At 34.7% G+C, this 16323-nt stretch overlaps 1 pseudogene; it reads left to right on the top strand.

Moving 5' to 3' along the window:
* The first annotated feature begins 802 nt into the window (after window positions 1-802).
* LOC149226970 (protein RRC1-like) lies at window positions 803-16003 on the top strand (annotated as a pseudogene).
* The last annotated feature ends 320 nt before the right edge of the window (window positions 16004-16323 follow it).

Here is a 16323-nt window from a genome sequence, read left to right as displayed (position 1 = left end):
TAATAGAATTTCAAAACAAAAAGATTCTCAAGGGAAAGAGCTCATCTCTCACAAAGAAATGGAATTTTTCCTAGTTCAACACTTCCTTAGCATAGCAGAGGAGCCTCTCGTCGATAGATCTAAGTTCATTAACAACTTCAAAAGCTCATTCCTAAGCTTGTAACCAGGGAAGACAACCACAGTCTTTATATGCTAGTGTCTGAAGAGGAAGTCAGTGAAGTTATCAATGAGATGAAAAATGGGAAAGCTCTTGGCCCTGATGGTTTCAACGTGGACTTCTTCAAATCTTGCTGGAAAATAGTCAGACAAGATATCCTAGATGTTGTGGAGGACACTAGAAGATCCAAAATAGTCCTAAAGGCTCTTAATGCCTCTTTCATAGATTTGATTCTGAGGTAGGAAAAATCTATGACTTCGGACAGATTCAGACCCATAGCCTTATGTAATGTGGTGTACAAAATTATTTCCAAAGTGATCGCTAACAGGCTCAAGCCCCTTCTTCTTGCTCTCGTCTCAGAGGAGAAAATTGGATTTGGGGAAGGGAGACAGATTCTCAACAATATTATACAAGCTCACGAGGTGGTACACTCTCTTAAGAGTAATAAGCAAGCTAGTATGATCATGCAGCTTGACCTAGCAAAATCTTATGATAAGCTAAGTTGGTCTTACATTAGGGCAGTGCTAAGAGATTAATGGCTCTCCCTCTGGAACCTTTAAGCCTTCTAGGTGTCATAGATAAGGGGATCTGCTCTCCCCCTTCCTCTTTGTTCTCATGATGGAAGGGCTAGGCAGAGCGATCAAGATGGAAAATGTTGAAGGAAGTATTCGAGGTATGAAACTTACCTTGGAGGTTGATGCTTCTACTCATCAACAATTTGTGGATAACATAATGCTGCAGGGCATTCCCATGGTCAAGGAAGCCAGAGCTTTCAAACAGATCCTGAATGACTTTTCTTTGGCTGTTGGTACAGAGGTAAGCCTTGACAAATCAAAGGTTTCTTTTTTAACATTAACATTGCTATTCAGAGGAACCTCACCAGAATTCTTGGGTTTCAAAGGGATCAGTTACCTTCCAAGTACCTTGGAATGCCTCTTACGGACAAACCTCTAAGCAAGGGAGTGTGGGAGCCGGTAACTAATAAACTGCAGGACAAAGTAAGGAAATGGACCTGTAGGTCTTTGAATTTGGTGGGGCATCTTGTGCTTACAAAGGCTATCCTACAAGCTATTCCCATTTTCATGTTTTCAGCTCTTCCTACTCCTAAAGGAGTTATGCAACTAATCAAGGGTATTCAATGAGATTTTCTTTGGGGCAAAGGGGAAGAGAAAAAGAAGTGGGATTTGATAGCTTCAGACAAGCTTTTCAAACCTAAGGCCCATGGTGGTTTGGGGCTTACTGACCCTAAAACCCTCAACAGATTTTAGGAGAAAAACTTTGGTGGAGGTGGTTCAAGGAATCGAAGACCCCTTGGGCCAAGCTTTGGAAATAGAAATATGCATATAATTGGCAGGAGAGGGATCATATCTAGATGTCTGGGCTCATCAAGGGCTCCCACATTTGGAATCTTGCTTGGGAGAATATAGCCATTGTCTACCAACATAGTTTTTGGGAGATCTGAGCTGGGAACCTTGCATGGTTTTGGGAGGATAACTGGCAGCAGGAACCAAATTTTTTTAGAGAAGAACTAACCGCTCTAAAAAATGAAACTGACAACAAAGTTTTACTTATGGTAAGTGACTTCTGGGATCAGGTAAGGGACAATGGTAAATGGAGACTATGGAAGGATATTGGTTATAGTGAAGCGAGTCCTTTGAAGGCCCAGGCAAATTCCCTAGCTCTTGATCTAGAACAGAGGAATATTTTGGTGTCATCCTTGTCTGACCAACTAAGATGGGGTAGAAATATTGAAGGAACCTTTAACCTCAGAGAAGCTAAATGCAAGGCCCTAGGTTTTGGTCATCCAAACCCTGATCGAGTGTGGAATGACCTATGGCAGAACCTGCAATGGATGAAAATCAAGTTTTTTATGTGGTTGGTTCACCAAAAGAAAATTCTCACATGGGAGAATCTTCTGGAATGGGGTTTTTTGGGCCCATCCAAATTCCATCTATGTGGCTAACAAGAGGAGATGATGGAAAATTTACTAAACCTCTGCCCCTTCACCTCAACCTTGTGGGATTGGGCAACCTCAGTCTTCAGGTACACTGACAGGGACAGACTCAGCATCATCAACACTTTGAAGAATTGGAGGAAATACTTCTCAAGTATTAAAATTATTAACAAGGCTTGGACTCTGGTTCTAGACTTTATTATCCAAGATGTCTGGAAAGAATGCAATGGTAGGATTTTCAAGAACAAAACAGGCTCAACCCAAAACATAATTGTCCAAATTTTACGACAGCTCAAAGATACAGTGGGAGCATTACATTGGAAAATTCCTAAGGACCCTCCATCACCCCAGGATGCTAGCATACTGCTACAGTTGGGTATCCATTCTCTGGTTCCCCAAGCCACTAACAAGAGTGTGAGCAAAACAACTGCTGGTAAAGATATTTGGAAGCCTTCTCCTCATGGTTTTTTGAAAATCAATATAGACGAAGCTTCTAAGGGCAACCTAGGGATGACTGGATTTGGTGGTGTCATAAGAGATGAGTAGGGGCACATAAAGGATATATTTCACAGTCATTTGGGGAATGCCACTAATAACATGGCAGAGATCATAGCCTTAGAGCAATGCCTGGAAATCCTAGTGGAGTCAAATTTACACAATGCCATCATTGAAGCTGACTCTGAATTGGTCATTAATGCGGAAAAGAAAATGTGTAATGGAACAACACCTGGAAAAGTGTTGAAACATTGGAGGCTATCATAGGTCTTTTAGCTTATTCATTCCCACTTGCAAACCTTGAGAACTGTCAGCTTCATCCATGTGAGAAGAAAAGCCAATATGTTAGCTGATCGTCTAGCAAATGAAGGAGTGCTATGTAAGGAAAGCTATATTTGGCACGATTGGGAGTCTATACCCTCTGGAAAACTGCGTGATGATTGTCAATATCAGGCTGCCAAAGATATGGAGCACTTCCAGACCATTAGTAGTGAGCAGGAGGAAGACTACCGAAAGGAGGAGAGAGCGGGGGCCCTTGAGCTACAGTCACTCCTAATCGTAAAAACTCAAATGAAGAGAAGAGAGAAGTAGTGAAATGGATGCACAATACCTGTTGGATCTAGATGATCAACAGATGAGATGTGTTTGGGATGGACAACCAGGATTAAGTTGCATAAGGCGGAACTTAGAAATGAACAACGGAGTTTCAATCTAAGTACTGGTGGATGTTGAACAGTGAGAATCGATCTAGACTGTTAGATTGACAAGGTGGATCGAAGGTGCTCAGTAGACTAGCGGGAGTAGGAGAGAGAGGAATTCTTGGAGCTTAGTTGAAATGCTGCAGTAAATCCTAACCATCGATCCCACAATCAATGCTTACATCTTAGTCAACTACGGGGGTTGAGAGCTGGTTAACATGTTTGAAGATGAAGGGGCGCAGATCGTGCGATTAAATGGCCTTAGTCATCAAATGGATATCGGGCTGGAAAGGGACCGAACGTTAACCATAAGGATGGACCCGAAAATTTATAAATTAAAGTGTTTTAATCTTCATCGGCTCTATAAGGATGTTAATTGTCGTGTAAGTGGTCTGAGGCGATGTCATTGTAGACTGTCGGATCAAATGGGTTTTGATCGACGGCGCTGGATCATCGAGCATCTCTTTTGATCGGAGGAAGTATCGGCTGTTGGATGGAAGGTAAGTTCGATGGTGGTGATTAAGCATTTAGGATTGGGCAAGCGGACCCGAGAAGATTATTGACACAGTTTCAATTTATTTGAAGTCTGGTGGTTTTCGCATTTCACATGCGAGAACGGTGAAATTACACAGTGGTGTGTTGCAATGCGATCTTGCGACAACCGTTGATCTAGCGGATTAGATCAATGGTGGAAAAAGGAATTCGCATATCGCAAGTTGGGAATCCTGTGTGCATTTGCTTTTGAGTCTTTGTAACTACGTGATGTGATTTGTTGACCCTGTTGTCTGTTAACTAGCAACGGGTATGTCTTGAGCTGGTCTTTACACTGGTAAAGATGTGTACCATATGTAATCCCCTTTTTCAGTTAATTGAAGGTTCCACTCTTACTTGAACAAAAAAAAATACAACTAAAAATGACTAACATGAATGACTAATTTAGTCTAAGAAAAAAAGTACAACTACCTAACAAGTACTACAATAATATGAATTAGTTTTCTATGTTAGTCATCTTAATTGTTTCAAGCAATCTAAACTTACAAGTGATAGGGGATTAAAAGGTTGTTAAAGATTGCTTGAAAGGTTATCCTTCCTTAAACACTTCTTCATCCTCACATGGTGTATAGGTGAGCCAACTTTGCACTATGTATCTCTAATAATTTGTAATTTAAAAAATATATTTTTTAATAAAAAAATTTATTTTATGTATTTTTTAAAAATCTATTCATTGAATCTAATTGGATCTAGTTCTAATTTGAAATTAATTTAAAGGGAAATTTTAATTTTTAAGACTATAATATCAAATAAAAACTACTTTAATTTCATATTAACCAACCTACATCCATATTAACCCCGGATCTATCAAGCATTGAGAGGGGTCCAATCTCTCAAGGTGCAAACTTTTTTTCTAGTGAAAAACTTGAGGAAATGTTTTCACCTCGAGAGATTGGATCCCTCTTGGCACTTGATAGTTATAGGGTTAATATCGATCTAGGTTGGTTATATAATACTATATAATATCTATATTTGTATTTGTGTCTCTTTGTTATTCCCTCTCTCTATCTCACCCCCCAAACATACACACACTCTCTCTCCCTCTCTTCCCCTTCTCTGTCTATCTCTCTCTTCCCCTTCTCTCCCTCTCTATCTATATCCTTCTCTCTATTCCCTCCTGCTCTCCTCTCTCCCTCACTCTCTCTCCATGACTCCCTTGTCACCCCCTCTCTCTCTCTCCACCTTTCTCTCTCTATGTTTTCTGTGTTCCCTCCCTCTCCTACCCCCTCCAATTCCATCTCTCTCTCCTCATCTCTATATTCCTTCATCTCTATCCCTCATCTCCCATCTCTATCTCCTCATCTCTATATTCCTTCTTCTCTATCCCTCATCTCCCACCTCCATCTATCTCTCCCCCCCAAATCACTCACTCTCTCTCTCTCTCTCTCTCTCTCTCTCTCTCTCTCTTCCGTCCAACCCTATCACTATCTCCCCCCCTCGCTGTCCTTCTCCATCTTTATGTATCCATCTCTCTCCCTTCCTCTTCTCTCCCTATCTCTATCCTCTCCTCTTCTTTCTCTTTCCTCCTCTCCTCTCTCCCTCACTCTCTCTCCATCTCTCCCTTCTCACTCCTTTCTCTCTCCACCTCTATATCTCTATGTCTTTCTTCTTTCCTCCCTCTCTCTCCCACTCTAACTCCATCTCTCTCTCTCTCTCTCTCTCTCTCTCCTCTCTCTTCCTTCCTCTCGCTCCCTCTCTCCCACCTCACTCTCTCTCCCCCCAATCACTCTCTCTTTCTCTCTCTCTATCCACCAACTTTTTCATCATCTCACTCCCTCTCTCCACCCCCTCCCCAACTCTCTCTTAAATTTGATCACATTGTATTGTGTTTAAGAAATTATCTAAATTAGAAAAACTTAACTCATTGTAAAATATTAAACCTATATTTTGGATCAATCATGTATAAGAAAATAAAATAATGAAAAACTTAAAAAAATCATGCATTACATTTAATCTATTATAATTAGTCAATTTGCTTGCTCTCATCCCTTGGATCCTTAGCTATGATGGATGGATGTCAGTTCTTTATATATATATATATATATATATATATATATATAAAGAACTGACATAATTTTATTAAAACCTTATTTTAATTTTGATGGGAATTATTTTAGTAGTTGTGAGGATAGAGGGTTTAGATATATCTCAAATTGTAACGTTGTGAAATTAAATTAAGATAAAATATTTTTACTATGAAATAAGTTATGGTTTTTTTGCATGTGGTATTGATAAGCCATGGTATTGGCCCATGGTATTGTAACAAAGCAGATTTACAAGTTAATATCCATGGTAAAGTGAGGGTGAATATCCATGGTTAATAATCTTGTCATATTGCTATAAAATATTTGATTGTGAAATAATTTATGTTTTTTGGGCATGTGGTATTGATAATCCATGATATTGACCCATGGTGTTGTAACAAAGGCTATTTTTTACAAGTTAATAATATCTACCATAATGTGGGGGTTCAACATCCACGGTTAAGAATCTTGTTATATTGTTGTAAAATATTTTGGTTGTGAAATAAGTTATTTTTTTGGACTCGTAGTATTGATAAGCCATGGTATTGGCCCATGGTATTGTAACAAAGCCTATTCACAAGTTAATAATAAAATCAAAATATAACAAATTAAATTTTGTTATTTTTATTAATATAACTTTTTATTATTAATTGAGGTCATATTTAAATGTTTACACTCATCCCAATATCATTTTTAACTTTTTCTTCTTCTTTTTAATTTAGCGTCTTAAGAAAAAATGACAAATTATTATTAAAAATAAATCATTTAACCGAGTTGCAATTTATATTTTTTATTTCATATTATAAATATTTCTTTTATTTTTTCTATTATAAATATTTCTTTTATTTTTCTCTGCCTTGTCTATATCTATGTGGAAATTCCAGAAGAAGGAAGACCATCAACGTGATCTATGGATTTCATGGGATTCGAACCCTAGATGGAGTTTGCATGGTAAACACCTTAGGAGAGCATTAACAACAAGAGCAAGGTCACTGGACGTGGATATTTTGGTAATTTGTACATGGGTATGAATTTGGACTCTGTTCTTCCTTTTTACTAAAGAGGATTTTTGTTCTTATAGGTAAATAGTTTGAACGGTTTATATGATCAAAGCATAAATTTTAGTTAGAGTTGAGGGTTTAATGATTATGATATTTTGGTAATTTGTACGTGGGTATGAATTTGGACTTTGTTCTTCCTTTTTACTAAAGAGGATTTTTGTTCTTATGGGTAAATAATTTTGATGGTTTATATGATCAAATCATAAATTTTATTTAGAGTTGAGATTTTAATGATTATGATAATGCAGATCTTGATTGCAGCCAACAATTCATCAAAAGATAGTGCAGAAGTAAGCATTTTGCATGTCCTTATTGTACAAAGGGTTTAATGATTATGATGGACAATGCACCAATAAGCATTTTGCATGTCCTTATTATGCAAAGTGTTTAATGATTATGATAATGCAAATCTTGATTGTGACCAACAATTCATCAAAAGACAATGGACAAGGAAGCATTTTGCATGTCCTTATTGTACAGATCAATTCGTTCCTCCCTAACTTTTCTAGGGTTAGAATGCATGAAATTTTATTTTTTCTTTTCACCTCTTTTTTAGTGGTTGATTATTTGTGTAATGGACTCTACCATGCCAAAATTAAAAGGGCTCAAGTGATGAAAGAAAAATGTTTGGTAGGATGCAAATGCTAGGCCTTCCTCAAACTTTGTTACATGAAATTAAAATTTCTTGTAATCATGAACATAAAATCTTTTATGTTTCATCCTTAGATTCTGATCTCAATGCCTATAGTTTTAAACCATGTTACTATATTTTAAGTAGAATATACTTAGATCCATTAAACCTTACAACTTTCGAAAGCTTAGGTTAATTTCAGCTAAAAGGAAGGAACCTGAACGACTTTTGCAATTTAGATTCAATTCTTACAGACAATGATTAAAAATGGAAGAACTCAATGGTCTCTTGAATTTTACCCACCCATCAATTTCAAAGACCTTTGGTATTATTCTGAACCTAAACAGAGAGAGTAGAAGAAGAAGAAGAGGAGCCTGGATGAGGTGGACCCTGACCTGCTAGATACTTTTCAAAAGTTGGGCATGCCCTTGACTAGAAGAAGAGATTGACCAATTTTGATGTAGATGTTGCTTTCAATAGTGTTTTCATTGCTACCATGCATAGGTAGACTCTATACGTAGTTGAGGTTATCTTTTGTTCGTTATAAGAGGTAATTCAAGAGTATCTTTATCTAGTTAGGAAGTAGCTTGGTAGGGTTGTTGCTCCTGCTGATAACTATTATGCTGCATTGTATTTTTATTTTTTTAGTGAAAGCTCCTTCTATTAAATCTCCAAGCAGACTTTGTCACCCATGGAAATATCCACTTATTTTAGGATGAATGAGATGGAGACCAAGAATTTTGAGAGGACTTTTATTTTTGTAGATGAGAGGAGTTCTGTGAGGTGAGAGGAGTTCTGTGACATATATTGAAGGATTAACTATACCATTTTATGAAACCAATCATCTCCATGCCACAGTAGTGGATCTCTATTGCACCGAGGGATCAATGATAAAGTATTCCACTTTAAAGAATTGGTATGTTGGGGACAAGGAATGTAGATGTGGAATTTATAATTTTAATATGAAAAGTGGTTTTTGGGATGAAGACAAATCAAGGATTTCATGGACCTGAGTAGAGATTGGTTCCACTATCACCTGGAAATACTCAGGCATTGTTTTGAAAGGAAATGATGCAATTGGAAAGTTCTATTATGTTGCCTTGAAAAATAATTATCAATAGGGGTGACAAAGATGATCCATATAGGGAAGAATTGCAGGAGTAGGATTGTTTCTAAAATTATATCTATAGACAAGTCAAGGGACTACTATAGAGGATTAGTGCAGGTGAAACCAAATTATCATAATGCAAGGAATTTTTCACAGTGTGATTTGATGCTCATTGGTGACTAAGAAGATGCAAATACTTATCGTTACATTCAAGTACAATTGAGTTACATTCTAAAGTCTCTAATTTCATTTATTCATAGTCCTTCTTGTGTCTTTGTCTCTCTTAATTTCATTTTGGTAGGATTGGATTGGGTTAAAAAATCAAGCATATTATTGAATCAAATAGACACCCACATGTCTCTACATGTCATTGTGCATAGTCTTTGTTTTTTATACAATTAGAAGTGAGCAATATGATGCGTGCACACACAAAAAATCCTAGCATGCATGATGAATCCCCCTCCAATTCCATTTTCTATAGTGACATTTTATTTTCTTTGTTTATATAGTTTTCTTTGTTTATACAAGTCATCTAGCCACATAGTGGCCACTATCGAATGCTGAGGTATATTTCATATAAATATTTTATAGTCTACTTTATTTTATATTTAAATATTCATCGTATTTCATGTCTTATACTTTGCATTATATTTTCTTTCATTTTCAGGAGAGGAACTCAATATTGATGGTAAGAAGCAACAATTGAATAAAGAGTAGAACAATAACACTGGAGCAACAAATGCAAAATGAGAGAGAGAAGAGAATATGTCTAGTGATACCCTTAGAGCCAATATCTTGCATATGACACACTCATAGAGACTAATGGTCAAGCATTCAAAGTTGGTGAATTCACTTGCAATGCTTTGGCAACACAATGATAATGTTTTGAAATGATAAAACAATATTTTAAGTGTAAATTGTAGTCCAACCCATATTAAGTTGGAAACTCATATTGTAATACTTGATATTTTATATGATAAAATTTATATGGTTGAAATTACTTCTATTTGCACTTAATATTATTTAGTCTTGTAATTAACATATGTAACTTTGCGTTATCATATTAGATAAACATTCACATTGTATGACATTTTCTTAAAATTTAGTCGCAAAATCATACTAATTAATTTATGGTGATTAATAATAAACACATAAAATCAATATAAAACTACTAAATTAGTAGTTTATGTTAATTAATGATCAACATGAATAAATGAAATGAATAGAAACTACTAAATCAGTCGTTTATATAATGAATATGAAAATACCAAAAATTGATAAATGACTATTGCAAATGATAATTTTTTTATTATTAAATGATGACTAAATTTTGTATATATATGACTATTAGTAGCTAATTTACAACATCTTATAACACAACTAAAATTTAGTCATATTTATTTGGTCATTAATTGCTTTTAAATAATGACTGAAATTTGCATATATATGACTATTAGTAGCTAATTTACAGTATCTTATAACACGACCAACGTTTTGGTCATTAATTGGTTTTCTCTAGGATTCATATAGTAATATATTTTGTTATATATTTGGTTATTAATTACAACAATTAATGACTAAACCAATGAAAAATTTATGACCAAATTTGTGACTAAATATACTACTAGATGGTAAAATTGAGGTAACCAATTAATGACTAAAAGTTGGTCGTGTTATAAGATATTGTAAATTAGCTACTATTGGTCACCGACCGAAAAAGGTTATTTATATGCAAATTTAGTTGTTTTTAAGTAACTAATTAGTCATTTTGTACTAGTGGAGTGACCTAGGGAAATGGTTGGTTAACCTTTCTTCCAACGTAGAATTATCATAGAGGGGCATCCTTGGAAAGGGAAAATTGAACCTTACTCTATAACAACATTCCTATCAAGGCTAGGAAGAAAGAAAGGGATGATCAACCCTTTATCCAACATGGAATTTTCATTGAGGTAGTCCTCATGAAGGGACATCGAACCTTTTCTCTAGAGTAATGCTCTTGTTGAAGGTGGTGGGGTGGGGAAGGGTAAAGTGATATTTCCTCCATCATAGAATTATCATTCTCATTGAAGAGGGACCAAAAAAAGGATGACTCAACCTTTCCTATAGTATAATATGATCATTTAACACTAGTACAAAATGGCTAATTATTTACTAAAACAACAACTAAAATATGCATATAAACAACCACTTTTCAGTCGGTGACCAGTAGTATCTAATTTATGGTGTAACCAAATTTTAGGTGCTTTTAGCTTAGTCATTAATTCGTTGTCCAATTTTATCAATTAGTAGTATATTTAATCATTAATTTGGTCATTAATTTAGTCATTAATTTAATGGTTGATTTAGTTATTAATTGCCACAATTAATGACCAAATATACAACAAAATATATTACTATATGGTCATCCAAGAAAACCAATTAATGACCAAAGAAATATGACCAAAATGTTGGTCGTGTTATAAGATACTATAAATTAGCTACTAATAGTCATATATATGAAAATTTTAGTCATCGTTTGAAACCAATTAATGACCAAAGAAATATGACTAAATTTTTGTCGTGTTATAAGATACTGTAAATTAGCTACTAATAGTCATATATATGCAAAATTTAGTTATTATTTGTAATCACAAATTGATCATTTGCAATAGTCATTTATCCCTTTTTGGTAGTTTCATATTCATTATATAAACGACTAATTTAGTAGTTTATATTCATTTCATTTATTTTCATTAATAATCATTATAAATGACTAATTTAGTCATATATTCATTTTATTTGTGTTCATCATTAATCAATATAAACTACTAATTTAGTAGTTTTAGATTGATTTTATGTGTTCATTATTAATCAACATAAATTAATTAGTATGATTTTGTGACCAAATTAGAAAAAAGTCATACAATGGTTATTGGTTCATCTAATATGAAAATGCAAAGTTACACATGTTAATTAAACTACTAAACAATATCAAGTGAAACTATAAATAATTTTAAACACATAAATTATATTATATTAAATGTCAAGTATTACAATATGAGTTTCCAAATATACATTGGTTGGACTACAATTTACACATGAAATGTTGTTTCATCACTACAAAAAATTATCATTGTGTTGCCAGGTCATTGCAGGTGAATTCACCAACTCTGAAGACTTGAATATCAATCTCTATGTGTGTGTCTTATGCAACATATTGGTTTTAAAAGTATCACTAGACTAGTTCTCTTCTCTCTCTCTTTGCATTTGTTGCTCCATCATTGGTGCTGTCCTCTTTCTTCAAATCTTGCTTCTTACCATCAATACTGAGCTCATTTTTTGGAAACAAAAGAAGGCATAGTTTAGAGTGTAACACATGAAAGACGATGAATGCTAGAATATAAACTAAAATAGACGATAAAGGATTTGTATGACATATACGTCAACATCAACAATGTTAAAGCCATTCTTCCCCATTAAATCAAGAAACCCAAACAAGTTTTCTTTAGTTAAGTGATAGTGGAAAATATGTGGCCAGATGACTTGTATAAACAAATAAACATCACCATAGAAAATAACACTTTGGTAACTTAGTATTCAACCTTTGGGGAAATCTTAGGCATAATCATGCCAACTAACTTACATGCTGAAAAGCTCAAGCTCTAAATAACTTATGAGAAAAAATAATCTGTGTGATATCTAATCCTTGTTGTTTTATTCACAACAACATTTTCTTCTCTAACGCATGAACCTCTTCAAGTATATAAACAACATGTGCTCAAATAACAACATGAAATTAATCTTTTCTAATAGTCATGAAAATATTTGAACAAAAAATAGTTAAAAGGACTTCAATCAATATCATGTAATACTAATTTCATCTTCAAGCTTTGGTTGTTGTTTAAATGGACAAGATACCAAATATTTCAATTTCATAGTTCAAATACAAAGAAATATCAAAATAAATGTTCAAAATACAATCAAACAGTAAAGACAGGATATCATGGAATGGACATTGCAATTATAAAAAATCTATTTACATGTCCATCGATATCTTATCAAGCATTCCTAAAACATTTTCTTGCCCAAAATAACCATAAGGTGAAAAAATCACAACATTAAAAACCATAGGAATACCTACTATAAACATTTCCAAAGTTGATGGCTTAGGAGCCTGAAGGATATCCAAGAACAAACAAATCATATCCAAGACATTATCTACATTGTCTCTGCATCCTTTTTCCAATAAAATTTCATGTAACCTTCCCACACCAGAGTGAAGCAACAATCAAATTAAGGCATTGACATTTGTTTTTATCTTTTATATCTATAATCTTTGAATCTAATTTTTTTCGGTAACATATTAATTCGTATTTAAATCCTTCCTGTCATGAAAAGGTATCTATCAAGTAGGACATCAAAAAAATCGACCTCAATGAGGTCCTCTAACAATTTCTACAATATCAATATTTTTCTTGCTGTGATATCTTGGATAGAAAAAATAACACATCTGCAAAATAAAAAGCCATATATTACTTATGTTCAAACTCTATATATGGTGTATTCTTAGGTAGATTTTTAAGATGTCCCTATACCTTTACCAAAGCTTATTGTAGCTTGGTTAAACTCTGTATCCTTTCATTCAACATCAATTTTTGTTAGATAAATGTCACACATTATTCTTTCCCATTTTTCAACATGCTACATATGATAAGTTGAAAGTCACATAAAAGCAAGGGAAAACCATTTTCTAACTAAAACAAACAAACAAACAGTATCTCTAATAAAAATTCACACTTCATAAATTACTCTACCACGTGCTTAGACTAAAGATGATATAGTCCAAAGGCTTTTCAACTCTGAATCTCAACATTGTACCTGTAGCTTTGATTTCTCCACTTTGGTATACATTGGTTTTTGTTGGCTTGCGTACAATTAATATTTAGGTGCTTTATGATTCCATAGAAATGGACCCATCCTAAAGGTAGGATAAAACTTTACCTTTTAAAGAAATCGCTCCCTCAAATCTTTGTAACATGATTTGTTTCATGCTTGTGAAAAAAATATGGAGCTTTCACTACAAGCAATATATCTTATAGAAATATTTCCACAAAAATCTTGTTTACCAATTCGGAATATGTCTAAGTTCCCCCACTCATGCAATTAAATATGAACACGTGCATGAGCATGATAAAGCCTCAACTACAACTTACACTGCTAGAAGGACCAAGAGAGTGGATCAGGAACGTGCCTTAACAAAGGGCCAAAGAGATGAATTTGAGGACATTCTTCATGCTTTAACCTTGGAGAGAAATCATATAAAAGAAGAAATGGGCTTTTATCTAGATAATATCAACGCAACTGGCGAGGTAGTTGAGGTACTTACAAAGTCTTTGACTTTAAAGGAGATGCCTATTCCAACTAAATTTGGAAGGCTTATGTTAGTTTCTAATATTCTTCACAACAGTAGTGCCCCTGTGAAAAATGCTTTTGCATATCGGACAAAGTTTGAAGCAACATTGCCTGATATTATGGAAAGCTTTAATGGCTTATACTGAAACATCATTGGTCGGATTACTGTAGAAGCTTTGAGGGAGAGAGTGATGAAAGCTCTCCCGGTTTGGTCATATTGGTATGTGAATGGACTGAGAGCTACCTTTCTTCATTCTGGAAATTTAGGTGTCCCTCATTTTCATTCAATATGTGGAGATGCCGCGTGATTGAAGGACCTTGATAGTTCTAAAGCAAATCTTATAGACATAACAGAGGGATTTGGTCCAAATCAAGATGTTTCTCTAGCAATTGGAGAGGGAGAAACATCTCGAGAATTGTTTATTATTCCTCTTACCGATCTTGAAAGAAAATGTAGTAAAAATGGTTTATCTATTCATGGTGTTAGGGAGGTAATGATTTCTTTATTTCTTAGCTTAGAATAAGCAGAGAAGCATAAGAACCAATATCAAGACGAGGATGTCAGGTATGGGTATAACTTTTCAATTGGAGGGAAGCATGCAAGAGAAACTAATGCTTATTTAAAATTGGGAGGGGGAAGGTGGAGCATAGGTGAAGAAAGAAAATCCATACTTGATGATGATAAGGACTATATGTCTAGATCTGGGAAAAATGTTCAGGAAGAATCATATTTATGGTCACGGGCTGAGGAATGTGAATCAGTGGATGCCTCTTGTAGTGGAACTTTACCAAAAAATGTTGGTGTGGTGGGGACCTCAAAGTCATCAATCCCACAACTAGATCTAAAACCTTTAACAGGCAATTCTATGAAAACACATCTTGTATTATAGGATTCGAAGTGGACTTGTGAGGATGATGGAACTAATATAGAGGACAAGGCAGGGCCCAAGGGACTTGGTTTGAATTACTCTTCTTATGGTTGTGATGACATAGTCGGGGGTTTTGGGAAAGAAGGCAAACAAGAAGTCATAGTGGAAAACATTGATTCTACTCTTAATGACAGTGGAATGGATGAAGGTTGCAGGTGATTCTCCTTGCCTCTAGGATGCTAATTTATTTTGTTCCTTTACATATATACCATTTGGTTTGATACTGTAAATGTGTAATATCAGGCGAAATCTACGTCAATTGGAAGTAACACTCATAGATTATTGCCAGTCTGTTGAATAAATTGAAAGAAAAGTCTCTTTCCATAGAAAGATATTAGAATCTGAATATGGGTTAATAGATCTCGTGACTAATAAAGACACTAGATCAGATTCTAGATACTACAGGCATTCATCTCGCATGGCATGTAATGCATGAAATTGTATATCTACTAGATTGCATTTGATTGAAGTGGGTTCCATATGAAGTCTCTGGTGCTTGGAAATTGCAGCTCATTTTAAGTCATATTTATAACAACTGGTATCTACATGATTAATATCTTTGTGGCTTACTTATTTTAATTTTTGATGGGTGCTACTAGAGGGATTTTCTCTAGAACAAAAGGAAAGACAACATGATAATAGGGATTCATCTTCCAAAAAGTGCAATCACAGTGGGAATCGTAGCAAGAGTCCCTCACATAGATTAATGAAAGACAGGGAAAGAGAGGACAAGGAGAAGGGTTTTTATGGGGATGGGGAACGAGATCCTGATACTATTTTTATTCATCATGAAAGAGATGGTAATAGAGATAGGATTCGTGATTCTGATGCTGGAAGGGGGAGAGGGAGGAGCGACAATAGAGAACATGACAATCATGACAGGGATAGGGACAAAGACAGGGAGAGGGGCAAGGGAAGAGAGAGGGATAGGGATCATGATAGAGAAAGAGAGAGGGAAAAGGAAAGGGATAGAGATAGGGAAAAAGGAAGCAAAAGAAGTTAGTCATTTATTTCTGTGTCTTATAGTGCTAATATGTCCTTTCATCATTTTTATTCAAGTTGTGACATCTATATAAGTAGGTGGTTTTCTTTCATTTATAGGTTTAAAGAAATGTTTATTTGGCTTGGAGGTTTTGGATTCAAGTTATATTTTACAGCCTGCATGATTAATATTGAACTCCATTATTGAAATTCAGTTTGATGCAAAGTTGTCCCATAAACACACTAAGGTGGTTTCAAAGTATAGAAAGTGACTTCTAACCATGTTTCATTTCTCATATTATAAAATTCATAACACCCATAAATTGATGGAAAACTTTGGAA

This window comes from Pinus tabuliformis, chromosome J (assembly GCF_031772625.1).
Source record: "Pinus tabuliformis cultivar Carrire ecotype Pingquan chromosome J, CPIR1, whole genome shotgun sequence".
NCBI classification, from domain to species: domain Eukaryota; kingdom Viridiplantae; phylum Streptophyta; class Pinopsida; order Pinales; family Pinaceae; genus Pinus; species Pinus tabuliformis.
This window is presented reverse-complemented; position numbering and strand designations above follow the sequence as displayed.